We start from the raw sequence: 16,379 nt of genomic DNA, 5'->3' as shown, positions 1-16,379 counted from the left end.
TGAGCGAAGTAAAAGAGGAAAAAGTAGAAGCCTTGACCATCATTTTCCAGTCCTCTTTGGATCTGGGCATGGTGTCAGAGGATTGGAGGATTACTAATGTAGTACCTTTGTTTAAGAAGGGAGAAAGGGATAGGCTGAATAATTACAGGCCTGTCAGCCTAACCTCAGTGGTGGGACAATTATTGGAAAAAATCCTGAAAGACAGGATAAATCTGCATTTGGAAAGACATGAATTAATTAGGGACAGTCAGCACAGATTTGTTAAGGGAAGATCGTGTCTGACTAAACTGATTGAATTTTTCGAGGAGGTAACCAGAAGGGTTGATGAGGGTAGTGCGTACGATGTAGTATATATGGACTTTAGCAAGGCTTTTGATAAGGTCCCACATGGTAGACTGGTCATGAAGGTTAAAGCCCATGGGATACAGAGCAAAGTGGTAAGTTGGATCCAAAATTGGCTTGGAGGTACGAAGCAAAGTGTAATGATTGGTGGATGCTTTTGTGACTGGAAGGATGTTTCCAGTGGGGTTCCGCAGGGCTCAGTATTGGGTCCCTTGTGGTATATATCACTGATTTAGATTTGAATATAGGGAGTATGATTAAGAAGTTTGCAGACAACACTAAAATTGGCTGTGTGGTTTATAATGAAGAGGAAAGTCACGTGTTGCAGGAGGATTTCAATCTACTGGTCAAGTGGGCAGAGCAGTGCCAAATGGAATTTAATTCAGAGAAGTGTGAGGTGATGCACTTTGGGAGGACTACTAAGGAAAGGGTATGCACATTAAGCGGTAGGCAACTTAATAGTGTAGATGAACAAAGGGACCTTGGAGTGCTTGTCCACAGAGATTTTTTTTTTAAAAATCGTAGCCAATCTTTCCAATTCTTTGTCAGATCACAAACGCCAGAGGTCACCTAGCACACATCAAGGATCACCCTGCGCTAATGCTCTTAGACAAAAGGCCTAGAGGCCAAGCACCGTTCCTGGAAGCACTGCAATACCAGGTTCGTGCCATGGAGGTGGATGGGTCAAGCCACCCCACACAGATCCCTGAAAGTAGCAGGCCAGGTGGATAAGGTGGTTAAGAAGGCATACGGAATGCTTGCCTTTATTGGTTGAGGCATAGAATAGAAGAGCAGGGAAGTTATGCTTAAATTGTATAATACTTTGGTTCGCCCAGAGCTGGAGTACTGCATGCAGTTCTGGTTGTCGTATTATAGGAAGGACGTGATTGCACTAGAGAGGGTGCAGAGAAGATTTTCTAGGATGCTGCCTGGATTAAAGAATCTTAGTTATGAGGACAGATTGGATAGGCTGGGTTTGTTCTCATTGGAACAGAGGAGGTTGAGAGGAGACCTCATTGAGGTGTACAAAATATTGAGGGGCCTGGACATAGTGGATAATAAGGGTCTATTTCCATTGGTGGAGGGGTCTATTACAAGGGGGCATAGTTTTAAGGTGGTTGATGGAAGGTTTAGAGGGAATTTGAGGGAGGGCTTCTTTATGCAGATGATTGTAGGGATCTGGAACTCGTTGCCTGGAAGAGTGGTGGATGCAGAAACCCTCACCACTTTTAAGAGATGGTTGGATGGGCACTTATAGTGCAGTAACCTGCAGGGTTACGGACTTAGAGCTGGTAATTGGGATTAGACTGGATGGCCTCTTGTTGGGCGGTGCAGATATAATGGCAAGTACTGCAGGGAATAGAATGCGGCCAGGGTGATCTCCTGGACTAGTTTCGTTTGCCTGGATGGGTCAGAGAGGAATTTTCCCAGATTTTTTCTCCCTAAATTGGCCTGGGTTTTTATCTGGTTTTTGCCTCTCCCAGGAGATCACATGGCTCCGGTTGGGGTGTAGTGTAAAATATTTCAGTGTAAGCGGTGTCGCAGTTGTGTGAGGCGGACTGGTTGGGCTGCGGTGCTTTTTGCCTTTCCGTCATTGATAATAGGTTTATATGTAACCTTTAGGGCTGCTGACCAAGGGCCGCGCGGCTCTTTGTCGGCCGGCGCGGACACGATGGGCCGAAATGGCCTCCATCTACTCTGTAAATTTCTATGTTTCTGTCCTTTCTTAAATATGGAAACCAAAACTGTCTGCAGTATTCCAGGTGTGGCCTCACCAATACCCTGTATGGGCCCAAATTTCCCCAAGAGTTGCCCCGTTTTTTTTGGAGGAAGTAGCTTTTTTTGGAGTAACTTAAAAATCGCAAATTTCCCCATTTAACTTGCTCCAGTTTAAGTCAGTTAGTTAGGTTTTTTTCTAATTTAGTTTGTTCTCTCCAATAGGGAGTGTGACAAGCCACTTATACCTCTTCTGGCCATTGAAGCAAATTTGGCCAGCCGAAAGCTACTCCAAACTAACTTAGGCCTGTGTATGTGACCACTTTTGTAGGCACAGAAAAACTTTACCAACATTTAAGAGATCAGCGCAGGTAGCCAGAGATAGGGTGGGGGCAGAAGGTGAGTTAGAGGATTCCAAAGCTCTAAAAACTTTCACAACATCAGCACGACATTACAACATCTTCAGCACACAGCTGCACAACATCATCACAAATAAATGAAAGATAAATCAGCTACAGAAATTAGAGCAGTCCTACCTTGCCGACTGCAGAATGCACCGGCTAGCCCTCCCGCCAGGGCTAGGGGCGGCAGGCACGCATGACTGTAGGGGTGAGGGATCTTTACTGTTTACAGTTGACCCTAAATGTTGCGTGGTCCTAATGGAGGATGATTCAGTTTGATGCAAAATATCTTTTATTGTAAATTTTACAATGCACTTCAATGATACCAACAACAACAACAACAGCCACAACAGGAGTCTGCACCCATCCCTCACCCACATCTCGGGGAAAGTGCACTTCCTTTATTGGGTCAGTGATGGTGGTGGGGGGTGTTGGGGGCCCGGTTTGGGTCTGACCGGTGGCTGGTGCATGGACTGAAGTGTGAGTGACATTTGAGTCTCCGGCCTTTGTGCCCTTATTGCAGAAGCCAGCTCCCTCATGGCATCTGCCATCGTCTGCACACCCTCTGAAATGCCCGCCCTGACTTCCCATCTTAGTGCAGAGATTTCACCCGACAGTGTCGCGACCTCATCATGCACCCCACTGATGGCCGCCACGAGTGCTCTTGTGAGGGCATTGGTCTCCTCACCCAATGAAACAACCTGATTAACCTTTGCTGAGGGCTGCCTCTCAGGAGAGACTGGTTGGCTTCTCCTTCCCCTCGCTGTGGGTCTGCCTAGTGGCACCCCTCCAGTGTGAGGTGCAGGCTGGGATGGTGGGGGACTGGGTGTCCCAAGATGCATTTCCTGACCGTCACTCGGATCCGCGACCTTGTAAGGTGTGAACCCATGGCAGATTGCCGAGGAGCTAATGGAGGGTTCTGGCTGTGTGATCTCCTGTGATAGGTACTGATCCATATCGCGGTCAGCGTTCTCCTGAGCACACATTTCCATGGATCCCTCCTCCCCCCACCAGCCTTGGTCTGGAGCGCACGCATCTGGATCCTCAGGATCTTGAGGAGGATCTTCTTCTTCTGCAAAAGACCACACAAGAGTCAAATGGTTAGCAGCACAGGAGGGGGCAGGATGGGTGGCATAAGTAACCTCATGCGTAGCAGGCCAGTCAGCAGGTTGCTTTGAAGGGCCACTATGCATTTTAATGACCCACCCTCACCCTCGCATGTGGGTCCAGCTTGTGCAGAGCTGATTCTTTTTCTGCCGGTGCGAGTCAGCAAGGCAGCAACCCTCTGTTCCAGCGGTGTCAGTTGGTGCAGATTTGGCGGACCTCCTCCTGTTCTAATTCTCTCCCTCTTGTTGTGGACCAATTTCTTCTGGAAAGATGAAAATATTAATTGAAAGTCATGGTGCGCTTCTGATGGGTGGGACACATACAGATGGTCACATTTTCCACTGCAATTCAACTTAAAGATGAAGATATTACTTACACTCACTACTTGACCAACATCCTGCCATTTCTTCTTGCACTGGCTTCCAGATCTTGTGGTGTTGACCCCAGCAGAGAATTCTTCTGCAACTAGGTTCCATCTTTTTCTCATTTCCTTGGGTGAAACTTTTGACGGACCACTCTTGCTGATATCCAGCTCCAGCCATTTCTCCTCAATTACAGTCACTAATTTCTCCACGTCCTCATGGAGGAAATTCTTGGTTCCTCTTGCACTCTCTTGCGCCATTTGTCTATTGGACTCAAACGCAGGTAATGTTCAAAGATCACACTTACACCTCTCTTACATCTGTCCAGCACTCCCTCAGCCACACAAAAATCAATATTCTGACCTCACCTTTATATATATATTTTTTTTGAAATTCGTAGTCAATCGTTCCAATTCTTTGTCAAATCACAAACGCCAGAGGTCACCTTGGGCCCATTCAAGGATCACTCTGCGCCAATGCTCTTAGCCAAAAGGCCTAGAGCCACTGCACTGTTCCTGGAAATACTGCAATACCAGGTTCGTGCCATGGAGGTGGATGGGTCAGGTCCCCCACACACCTCCGTGGAGGTGGATGGGTCAAGCCACTGACCTCACCTTTATATATGCTCCATAACCAATTATTCTGAGGGCGCTCTCCCTTTAATAGGCCACTTGCCAAGTTTCTTGTTGCACTGCGCATGCGCGCAAACTGAACCACCCAATGCGCATGCTCAAGCGGTCAAGCGTGCCCCTGCCGGCACTGCACAACACGCTGGGCCCAAGCCCCGCCCCACTGCGCTGAACAAGCGCGGCCGAAGCTCCGCCCCCCCCCCCCCCAAGGCTCTGCTGCACGATGCTGATGGATCCGGACGACGACGGAGCGGCCAAATTCAAAGGTAGATTTTTGGCGCTTTTTTTCCCTCAGGAAGTAAGCGCACCACATTGAAATACGCCGCTCTAAGCAGCGGGTGAAATTTGGGGCCTATAACTGTGGCAAGACTTCTTTGTTGGTTGAAGAAGGAAGCCGGGAACTCCCTGCTGTTTTTTGAATAGCACCATGGAAACAGATGGAGGGGGCCTTATCCAACATCTAACTCTAACAATACAGTTCTGCACTGGAGTGTGACAGCCTGAAATATGTGCTCATATGCTGGACAGGGAGAGGTGGATGCTACCAAATGAGTCGGTGTGCGATAGGGAGGCAATTTCCGGCATCATTGGGTGGCGTTTTTTTGGGCGCCCGGCGATTTTTTTTTTTGGCGTAATGGGTCGGTGGAAATTTTCCCCAAAGTTTTGACGCCAGCGCCAATGATCAGGGCCGGATATTTTGGCGCTGGTTTACGTTGAAAAGGGATTCCGCGCCGTTTCTGGCCACTTAACGCCATTTTCCCCAGCAACGATTTTTTTTCCAAAACAGCGCAGAGAGACCTTAGACCCCGCTGTAAAAAGCCCTATCTTAAGTTAAGGAAATCGCCGCTGGCCCACTGCAATCTCTGGCCGAAGGTCCTCCACACCAGACTGAACAAACTCCAGGCACATTGAAAAATAAACTTCCAGCAGAGCCTTTTCCACACAGCGCAGTGGGCGATTGTTTTCAGCACATGCACAGTGATTTTTCAGCACACACAGTGATTTTTCCGCCCCCAAAAATGTCTTCGGGCACTAAAAATAACGTTTACTTCGTGGAAAGTGCCGGATTTTCTTTGCGCTAACGGGGGGGGGGGAGGCGGTGGGGTGACTGGGGGGGACGTACGTTATCGCAAGTGGGCGCCAGAAATCGTGATTGTGGAAAATCGGGGCCCCTAATGTTTGAGCCAAGCTGAGACTATATGTTTTGCCTTGTCTCTTAATAGCATTTGGGAGACACCTTGCACCCTCCCCCCCTCCCTTACCTTCTCTAATTGTACAGCAAGAGGAGAGTGAATAGTGCTGAACACACAGGTGGGTGAATGAAATGTACAGCTGAGTGACTGACTGGAAGCCGAGAGATGGAGAGCACCAGGATTGCCAAGGACCGCAGGTGTTAGGGCTGAGGTGGAGGTCACACCTTGGTCAGTGCGACTTAACATAATGGGTGGAACTAACTTGCAAACATTGTGCTGTGGGCGGGCGCAAGGAACATATAAAGTCCAGAATTCCGTCACTCGGCAGGAATTATGGGACTGAACTGTCCTTTCGATTTGAAAAGCCTCCATTCCTGTAACAAATTAAAAAAACAATAAATGATAATGTTACAGTTTATTCCAAGAATTAAGTAAGACTTTATGGTTCTGTACAGTTTGCTAATTCTGCTTGAACACAATCATTGCAAAATCATTTTCTGCACCTGTTGAAAGGGAAGGTCTGCTTCTCCTTCAGTTGAAGAGTCTTTCTATTCTCAAAAGGATTATATTAATTTGAGAACAGTGCACACAGCTGCCAAATCTGCACATGTGCCTTCTCATTTCTGTTGCTCAGTGTTGTTTATTGGAATTGCAATGGGCAGTGAAAGATCAGCAAATGCTGTGTTAAGCTTCCCCTCTTTTAATCAGCTGCATGGACCCTACACCCTGGAATTCCCTCCCTAAGCCTCTGCCTCTTCACCTTTCCTCCTTTAAGTCACCCCTTAAAATCAATCTCTTTGATCAAGCATTTGGTCACCTGTCCTAATAAGAACATAAGTACATAAGTGTAGTGTATGGACAAAGAGTCAGACTGAACATTGATGCATTTTCTTTATCCCATAGACACACGCTAATGCTTCTTTTTCAATCATGCTGTAGGCTTTCTCAGCCTTGGACAGACTCCTGAATGCATAAGCAACCGGTTGCAGTTTCCCAAAATCATTAACTTGTTGCAATACACACCCGATGCCATATGACGACGCATCACAAGCTAGTACCAAACGCTTACATGGATCGTACAACACAAGCAAATTGTTTGAGCATAGCAATTTTCTCGCTTTTACAAAGTCATTTTCTTGGCTTTTGCCCCAAACCCATTCACCTCCTTTTCGTAATAAGACATGTAGTGGTTCTAGCAATGTGCTGAGACCCAGTAAGAAGTTAGCAAAGTAGTTCAAGAGTCCCAGAAACGACTGCAGCTCCATTACGTTCTGTGGCCTCGGTGCGTTCTCGATTGCCTCCGTCTTTGCGTTCGTGGGCCTGAGGCTGTCCGCTGCAAACCTCCTTCCCAGGAATTGTATTTCAGGCGCCAAGAAAACGCACTTTAACCGGAGCCCCACGCGGTTGAGTTGACTAAGAACCTCCTCCAGGTTCTGCAGGTGCTCGGCTGAGTTCCGACCTGTGACCAAGATGTCGTCCTGGAAGACCACGGTGTGCAGGACCGACTTCAGTAAACTTTCCATGTTTCTCTGGAATATCGCCGCCGCTGATCGCATTCCAAACAGGCACCCGTTATAAACAAAAAGACCTTTGTGTGTGTTGATGCAGGTGAGGGCCTTCGATGATTCCTCCAGTTCCTGCGTCATGTCGGCTGAAGTCAGATCCAGCTTCGTGAATGTCTTTCCTCCTGCCAGCATTGCAAAGAGGTCGTCGGCTTTTGGTAGTCGGTATTGGTCCTGCAGGGAGAATCGATTGATAATTACTTTGTAATCGCCACAGATTCTGACGGTGCCGTCTCCTTTGAGAACTGGGACAGTAGGACTGGCCCACTCGCTGAACTCGATCGGTGAAATGATGCCCTCTCATTGCAGCCGGTCTAACTCGATCTCTACCCTTTCTCTCATCATGTAAGGTACTGCTGTCGCCTTGTGATGGATGGGTCGCGCCCCCGGAGTTAGTTGGATCTGCACTTTTGCTCCTTTGAATTTCCCAATGCCTGTTTCGAACAGCGAAGGAAATTTGTTTAAGACTTGGGCACACGAAGTGTCGTCAGCGGGCGATTGTGCTCAGACGTCATCCCAGTTCCAGCATATCTATCTCAGCCAGCTCCAGCCGATCAGCGTGGGACCATCGCCCGGTACCACCCAGAGTGGAAGTTTGTGCACCGCTCCATTGTATGAGACCTTTATGGTAGCACTGCCGATTATAGGAATCAGTTCTTTAGTGTAAGTTCTTAGTCTCGTGCGAACTGGAGTTAAGACTGGCCTTGCACCACAACCTTTTGAAAGTCTTTTTGCCCATGATAGACTGGCTCGTGCCCGTGTCCAGCTCCATTGACACTGGGAGTCCATTTAGTTCAACATTCAGCATTATCAGGGGACAATTCGTGGTGAATGTGTGGACCCCATGTACCTCTGCCTCCTCTATCTGAGGCTCTGGTTTGTAGTGATCCCCTGCAACATAGTGGTTTGCAGGTTTAACAGGCTTAGCAACTTGCCTGCACACTCGTTGGAGGTGTCCCATTGTTCCACAGCCCTTGCAAACGTACTCTTTGAATCGGCATGAATGGAAACGATGATCACTCCCGCAGTGCCAGCAAGGTGTTAATGGCCTTACATTTATCACCCTTGATGGTGGACTCTGAGACATCTGCAGACGTGTAGCTGCAGGTATGTGTGACCTGCCCTGTACGTTATGATATGAAAACAACATCACTTTGTTCACAGTACTTGTAGCAGCATTTGTGTGTTGAGAGATTTGCTTCGTATTGTCACTGGTAGCAATGAATGCCTGGGCTATCGCTATGGCCTTACTCAGGGTTGGGGTCTCTACAGTCAAAAGCTTGTGAAGTATGGTTTGGTGGCCAATGCCAAGTACGAAAAAGTCTCTGAGCATGTGCTCCAAATGTCCTTCAAATTCGCAATGTCCTACAAGGCGTCTCAGCTCGGCGACATAACTCGCCACTTCTTGGCATTCAGACCTTTTGTAGGTGTAGAACCGGTACCTCGCCATCAGAATGCTTTCCTTCAGGTTCAAATGCTCTCGGACCAGCGTGCACAAATCGTCATACGATTTCTCCGTGGGTTTCGCTGGAGTGAGCAGATTCTTCATAAGGCCATACATCGGTGCCCCACAGACGGTGAGGAGGATTGCTCTGCATTTGGTAGTGCTCTCTTCCCCATTTAGCTCGTTGGCCATGAAGTATTGGTCGAGTCGCTCCACAAAAGTTTCCCAATCATCTCCCTCCGAAAATTTCTCCAGGATGCCCACTGTTCTCTGCCTCTTTGGGTTCGCTATTTGTGTCTCGTCGCCAGTTGTAGTGTATGGAGGACTGAACACTGTGAGCTCAAAGTAAAGTGTGACCTTAGTCTTTTATTGCAGGTCTCCAAAGTGACTCTCCAACCTGTGAAGCCTCTTTATATACCTGTGCTCCCAAAGGATTATGGGATCCCTTGGGACTCCAGGGGATGAGCCCTCTGGTGGCTGTACAGAGTAAATACAAGTATACACATATAACAACAAGAACATAAGAAATACGAGCAGGAGTAGGCCATTTGGTCCCTCGAGCCTGCTCCGCCATTCATTAAGATCATGGCTGATCTGATCATGGACTCAACTCCACTTCCCTGCCCGCTCTCCATAACCCCTTATTATCTTATCGATTAAGAAACTGTCTATCTCGGTCTTAAATTTATTCAGTGTCCCAGCTTCCACAGCTCTCTGAGACAGCGAATTCCACAGATTTACAACCCTCTGAGAGAAGGAATTCCTCCTCATCTCAGTTTTAAATGTGCGGCCCCTTATTCTAAGATTGTACCCTCTAGTTCTAGTCTCCCCTATCAGTGGAAACATCCTCTCTGCATCCACCTTGTCAAGCCCCCTCATAATCTTATACGTTTCGATAAGATCACCTCTCATTCTTCTGAATTCCAATGTGTAGAGGCCCAACCTACTCAACCTTTCCTCATAAGTCAACCCCCTCATCTCCGGAATCAATCTCGTGAAACTTCTCTAAACTGCCTCCAAAGCAAGTATATCCTTACGTAAATATGAAAACCAAAACTGTACGCATTTTTTCAGGTGTGGCCTCACCAATATCTTGCAGGAAGACTTCCCTGCTTTTATAATCCATCCCCTTTGCAATAAAGGCCAAGATACCATTGGCCTTCCTGATCACTTGCTGTACCTGCATACTATCCTTTTGTGTTTCATGCACCAGGACCTGCTTATGTGGCTCGGTGTCAAATTTAATTAGATTTTCTCTCTTAAGCAATCCCTCGGAGTCGAGGATGACTTGCTTCCACACTGAAAATGAATTCTCAGGTAACTGATGAGTCCAATGCAGGACCTACAGTCTCTGTCACAGGTGGGGAGATGGTGGTTGGAAGGACGGTGGTCGGGGTGCTTGATTTGTCGTACGCTCCTTCTGCTGTTTGCACTTGGCTTCCGCGTGCTCCCGGCGAAGAGACTCAAGGTGTTTGACGCCTTCCCGATGCTTTTCCTGCACTTTGGGCGGTCATGGACCAGGGATTCCCAGGTGCCGGTGGGGATGATGCACTCTTTCAAGGAGGCTTTGAAGGTGTCCTTGAAGCGTTTCCTCTGCCCATCTGCAGCTCGCTTGCCGTGTCAAAGCTTCGAGTAGAACACTTGTTTTGGGGGTCTCGTGTCGGGCATGCTGGACGATGTGGCCTGTCTAATGGGGCTGATCGAGCGTGTTCAATGCTTCGATGCTGGGGATGTTGGCCTGAGCGAGAACACTGACGTTGGTGTGCCTATCCTGCCAATGGATTTGCAGGATCTTGTGGAGTTAGTGTTGGTGGTACTTATCCAGTGCTTTGAGGTGTCTGCTGTATGTAGTCCATATCTTTGAGTCATATAGGAGGGTGGGTATTACTACTGCTCTGTAGACCATGAGCTTGGTGCCGGGCTTGAGGTCCTGGTCTTCAAACACTCTCTTCCTCAGGCGACCAAAGGCTGCACTGACGCACTGAAGACGGTGTTGCACTTCGTCGTCGATGCCTGCCCTTGTTGACAGTAGGCTCCTGAGGTCTGGAATATGGTCCACGTTGTCCAAGGCCTCGTCGTTGATTTTGATAACCGGGGAGCAGTGCTGTGTGGCGAGGGCAGGTTGGTAGAGCACCTTTGTCTTATGGCTGTTTAGTGTAAGGTCTATGCTCCCATAGGCTTCGGTGAAGGTGTTGACGATGGCTTCGAGTTCAGCTTCCGAGTGTGCGCAGACACAAGCGTCGTCCGCGTTCTGTAATTCAATGCTGCTGTGAAGCACCTGAGGACGTTTTACTACGTTAAAGGTTCGATATAAAAGCTGTTGTTTTTTGTTGTTGTGAGGAAAGTTCACACTAAAGTGCGGGCTAAAAATAAAAGCACCCTGGTCATGAGGTGGTTCTTCACAGGTACACTCCTGTGAAACACCTTGCGACGTTTTACTACTTTGAAGGCGCTATTTAAAAACAAAGATGTTGTTGTTATTGTTGTTGACAGGTCCAGGTAAGAGACCCCAGTCCGGTACTCAGGAAAGTGCCTTCTAGTTCCTAAACCTCCACTCCTTCTATGTGCTCCCCCAATCGGAGGAGGAAGCGAGGTGGATGGTTGCCGGCTTTCAGTGTTTGCCTCAGGAGATAGAGGTGCTGGGTCAGAAGGTGACCCTACAAATGAAGGTGTCACAACTGCTGATGAAGTGGCTACCTGGGTCTGCCAAATGATCGTTCATGCCAACTCCTGCCATTGCCCTGCTGCTGGGCACTCCCTGAGCATAGTCAAGAGATTTATACAGGAATGGATCTGTGGTTAGAACATAAGAACATAAGAAATAGGAGTAGGAGTCGGCCACTTGGCCCCTCGAGCCTGCTCCGCCATTCAATAAGATCATGGCTGATCTGATCATGGACTCAGCTCCACTTCCCTGCCCGCTCCCCATAACCCTTTACTCCCTTACCGCTCAAAAATCTGTCTATCTCCACCTTAAATATATTCAATGACCCAGCTTCCACAGCTCTCTGGGGCAGACAATTCCACAAATTTACATCCCTCTGAGAGAAGAAATTTCTCTTCATCTCAGTTTTAAATGGGCGGCCCCTTATTCTGAGACTATGCTCGCTAGTTTTAGTTTCCTCTATGAGTGGAAATATCCTCTCTGCATCCAACTTGTCGAGCCCCCTCATTATCTTATATGTTTCAGTAAGATCACCTCTCATTCTTCTGAACTCCAATGTGTATATGCATACTAACTATTTGTGTTTCATGCACCAGGATCCCCAGATCCCTCTGTACTGCAGCACTTTGCAATTTTTCTCCATTTAAATTATAATTTGCTTTTCTATTTTTTCTGCCAAAGTGGATATCCTCACATTTTCCTACAGTATACTCCATCTGCCAAATTTTTTCCCACTCACTTAGCCTGTCTATATCCCTTCGCAGATTTTTTGTGTCCTCCTCACAATTTGCTTTCCAACCCATCTTTGTACCATCAGCAAACTTGGTTACATTACACTCGGTCCCTTCATCCAAGTCATTAATATAGATTGTAAATTAATGCTATGAAGTTGTGGGTCGCCTCGATTTGATTGATCAAGGTGTTGAGGCCAGAGGAGATATGCTGCTCTGGACTGAAGCTGAAGGTGCCCTTTGTTCCATTCTAAACATTCTTGAGAGAAGCTCGGCTTGAGGTTAGAACCTGTGGGTGGAGAAAGAGCTTTGCTGCAGAGGGCCTTGGAGTAGCCACTTTCTCTATGGTAGTGCGCAACATGGTCAGGTAGTTGCCCAGCTCTGCACAGACACATAATAAGATAAGAACATAAGAATTAGGAACAGGAGTAGGCCATCTAGCCCCTCAAGCCTGCTCCGCCATTCAACAAGATCATGGCTGATCTGGCCGTGGACTCAGCTCCACTTACCCGCCCGCTCCCCGTAACCCTTAATTCCCTTATTGGTTAAAAATCTATCTATCTGTGACTTGAATACATTCAATGAGCTAGCCTCAACTGCTTCCTTGGGCAGAGAATTCCACAGATTCACAACCCTCTGGGAGAAGAAATTCCTTCTCAACTCGGTTTTAAATTGGCTCCCCTGTATTTTGAGGCTGTGCCCCCTAGTTCTAGTCTCCCCGACCAGTGGAAACAACCTCTCTGCCTCTATCTTGTCTATCCCTTTCATTATTTTAAATGTTTCTATAAGATCATCCCTCATCCTTGTGAACTCCAACGAGTAAAGACCCACTCAATCTATCATCATAAGGTAACCCACTCATCTCCGGAATCAGCCTAGTGAATCGTCTCTGTACCCCCTCCAAAGCCAGTATATCCTTCCTTAAGTAAGGTGACCAAAACTTAAAGAAGGAGTCCACAGTTTGTGGACTCATCCAGTGACACCTCCAGAATGTATGGAGTGACTCACGCACTCTCAAATGACTCCATGAAGGTGTGATGTTGAACGACCAAAGAATGTTTGTAGATAAGTGCTTCGAGGTCCAAATCTCTGGGCACAGCAGCCCATAAGAAGATAGGAATTAGGAGCAGGAGTAGGCCACTCAGCCCCTCGAGCCTGCTTTGCTATTTAGTAAGATAATGGCCGATCTTCTTCCTCAACTCCACTTTCCTGCACTGTCCCCACATCCATAGATTCCCTTAATATCCAAAAATCTATCGATCTCTGCCTTGAATATACTCAAAGATTGAGCCTCCACAGCCCTCTGGGGTAGAGAATTCCAAAGGTTCCCCACCTTCTGAGTGAAGAAGTTTCTCCTCATCTCAGTCCTAAATGGCAGACCCCTTATTCTGAGATTGTGACCCCTGGTTCTAGACTCCCCAGCCAGGGGAAACATCCTCCCTGCATCTACCCTGTCAAGTCCTGTAAGAATTTTGTATATTTCACTTCTCATTCTCCTACTCAATCTCTCCTCATAGGACAATCCCCCCATCCCAGGAATCAGTCTGTTGAACCTTCATTGCACTCCATAAATGGCAAGTATATCCTTCCTTGGATAAGGAGACCAAAACTGTACACAATACTCCAGGTGCGGTCTCACCAGGGCCTTATATAGTTGCAGTAAGACGTCTTTACTCTTATACTCAAAACCTCCATTTGCTTTCTTAATTGCTTGCTGAATCTGCATGTTAACTTTCAGTGATTCGTGTTCAAGGACACACAGGTCCCTCTGAACACCAACATTTCCCAATCTCTCACCATTTAAAAATTCTCTGCTTTTCTATTTTGTCTACCAAAGTGGATAACTTCACATTTCTCCACATTATACTCCATTTGCCATGTTCTTGCCCACTCACTTAGCCTGTCTATATCCCCTTGAAGTCTCTGCATCCTCTGCACAACTTACATTCCCATGATGGATCGCTCCAGCTGGTCATCTAGCCAACAGGTTGTGCCTCTTGCAATTCAACCTGCACTTTCTCCCCTTCGCTCGTGCTGTGTGCTTCAACCACATCCTGCCCTCTCCATCATCATGGCCGCTGGGCGGGCCACATCGTTCGCATGCCCGACACGAGACACCCAAAGCAAACGCTCTACTCGGACCTCCTTCATGGCAAATGAGTCAAAGGTGGGCAGAGGAAATGTTACAGGGACACCCTCAAAGCCTCCCTGAAAAAGTGCTACATCCCCACTGACACCTGGTAATCCCTGGCCAAAGACCGCCCTAAGTGGAGGAAGTGCATCCGGGAGGGCGCTGAGCAACTCGAGTCTCATCGCCAAGAGCATGCAGAAACCAAGCGCAGGCAGCGGAAAGAGCGTGTGGCAAACCTGTCCCACCCACCCTTACCCTCAACGACTATCTGTCCCACCCTTGACAGGGACTGTGGCTCTCGTATTGGACTGTTCAGCCAACTAAGGTCTCATTTTAAGAGTGGAAGCAAGTCTTCCTCGATTCCGAGGGACTGCCTATGATGATGAAGATGATGATGCCCTCTTCAGAATGCGTATATCTGTGCTGGTGCTTGCCACTGTAGGAGTGGGCGATGCAGGGTGCCGTGAGGTGCCAGGTTTGGGGCTGTACAGTTGGCTTCCTCTTGTACACTTGGAACAGCAGAAGAGCACTGACATTACAATGCCAGCATTGGGACACCCCTCGAAACACAACAAGAGATTGCCATGTGTTACGCCGGAAGAGTGCATTGTGGGGCCGTGCGTGAAGGAACAAAGGAACAAAGTAAATGAGATAAAGATTGAAAAGCACAGGATACCAGCCATGCGCTTGAGAGAAACCTATGACTTCACCATTCCCCCTCCCTTGATTGCCCCCATGCCCATAATCGTAATGACACGCCCCTCATAGTATTGTCACCCCCTCCCTCAGAGAATTCCTCCAGCCGTGGCTCGGTGGGTAGCACTCTCGTCTCTGAGTCAGAAGGTTGTGAGTTCAGGTCCTACTCCAGGGACTTGAGCACAAAAAAACATCTAGGCTGACACTCCCAGTGCAATGCTGAGAGAGTGCTGCACTGTCGCAGGTGCCGTCTTTCGGATGAGACTTTAAACCAAGGCCCCGTCTGCTCTCTCAGACATAAAAGATCTCACGGCACTATTTTAAAGAAGAGCAGGGGAGTTATCCCCGGTGTCCTGGCCCAACATTTAACCCTCAATCAATATAATAAAAAAAACAGATTATCTGGTCATTATCACATTGCTGTCTGTGGGAGCTTGCTGTGCGTACATTGGCTGCCGCGTTTCCCACATTACAACAGTGACTCCACTCCAAAAGTACTTCATTAGCTGTAAAGCGCTTTGAGATGTCCAGTGGTCATGAAAGGCGCTATATAAATCCAAGTCTTTCTTTGTTTCTTACTTGTAGATCCCTGCATGCATGCTCCATTCCTCCGACACTCGTTTACCATTCCCTCCCTCCCTGCACCCCTTTCTGTCCTTCTGTTCGGTGTTCACGTCTTTTATTCAATACCCAGTAGCCCACAGAATAGTTATGTGCTTTGAGATGCATGAGGAGTGCTGTTGGGGGCTGTATATATCTGAGGATGGTACGATCACGCCAATCCGATGTTTGATTCTCGTTGTTCAAGCTCGATGGCTGGCAAGACAAAGATAATTTAGTCCTGTCAACAACGTACTTTCTGTTCTGACTGACTGACAATCTTGGAAGCATGCAATTTGGGATGAGATAATACGCTGCCCATCAACGTTAAGAAACACACGCTGGGAAACATGTAAATCGCTGCCAAACATTACGTCTCGTCACTTGATTGTCTCTCACTGTGGATTCGATTGGACAAATTAAGTGATTTTTCTAAAATAAAGAAAATGTAACATTTGCTCACAAAAGATTTACTCCTATTGGGAGTAAGATGGGATCAGGTTAACCTCAATACAAAAGAAAAATACTGCGGATGCTCGAAATCTGAAATCAGCGGGTCAGGTAGCATCTGTGGAGAGAGAAACAGAGTTAATGTTTCGGGTCGATGACCTTCCGTCAGAACTGGAAAAAGTTAGAGATGTAACAGGTTTTTAAGCAGGTGTAGGGACAGGGAAAGTGGGAGGGGAGGATAGAACAAAAGGGAAAGTCTCTGATAGGGTGGAAGGCAAGGGAAGGTCTCTGATAGGGTGGAAGGCAGGAGAGATTAACGGGCCGAAATTCAGGGTCTAGATAAGGCCCAT

General features: G+C 47.6%; 1 long non-coding RNA gene across 3 annotated transcripts in view; it reads left to right on the top strand.

The window, feature by feature from the left end:
- The first annotated feature begins 4,761 nt into the window (after window positions 1–4,761).
- Window positions 4,762–16,379, top strand: part of LOC139277944 (uncharacterized) — a 190,792-nt gene continuing 179,174 nt past the window's right edge. For all 3 annotated transcript variants that reach the window (XR_011596183.1, XR_011596181.1, XR_011596182.1), the window contains exon 1: window positions 4,762–4,823. This is a non-coding gene — a long non-coding RNA (uncharacterized lncRNA). The remainder of the gene's footprint in view (window positions 4,824–16,379) is intronic.

Source organism: Pristiophorus japonicus, chromosome 13 (genome assembly GCF_044704955.1).
Source record: "Pristiophorus japonicus isolate sPriJap1 chromosome 13, sPriJap1.hap1, whole genome shotgun sequence".
Lineage (NCBI taxonomy): Eukaryota > Metazoa > Chordata > Chondrichthyes > Pristiophoridae > Pristiophorus > Pristiophorus japonicus.
This window is presented reverse-complemented; position numbering and strand designations above follow the sequence as displayed.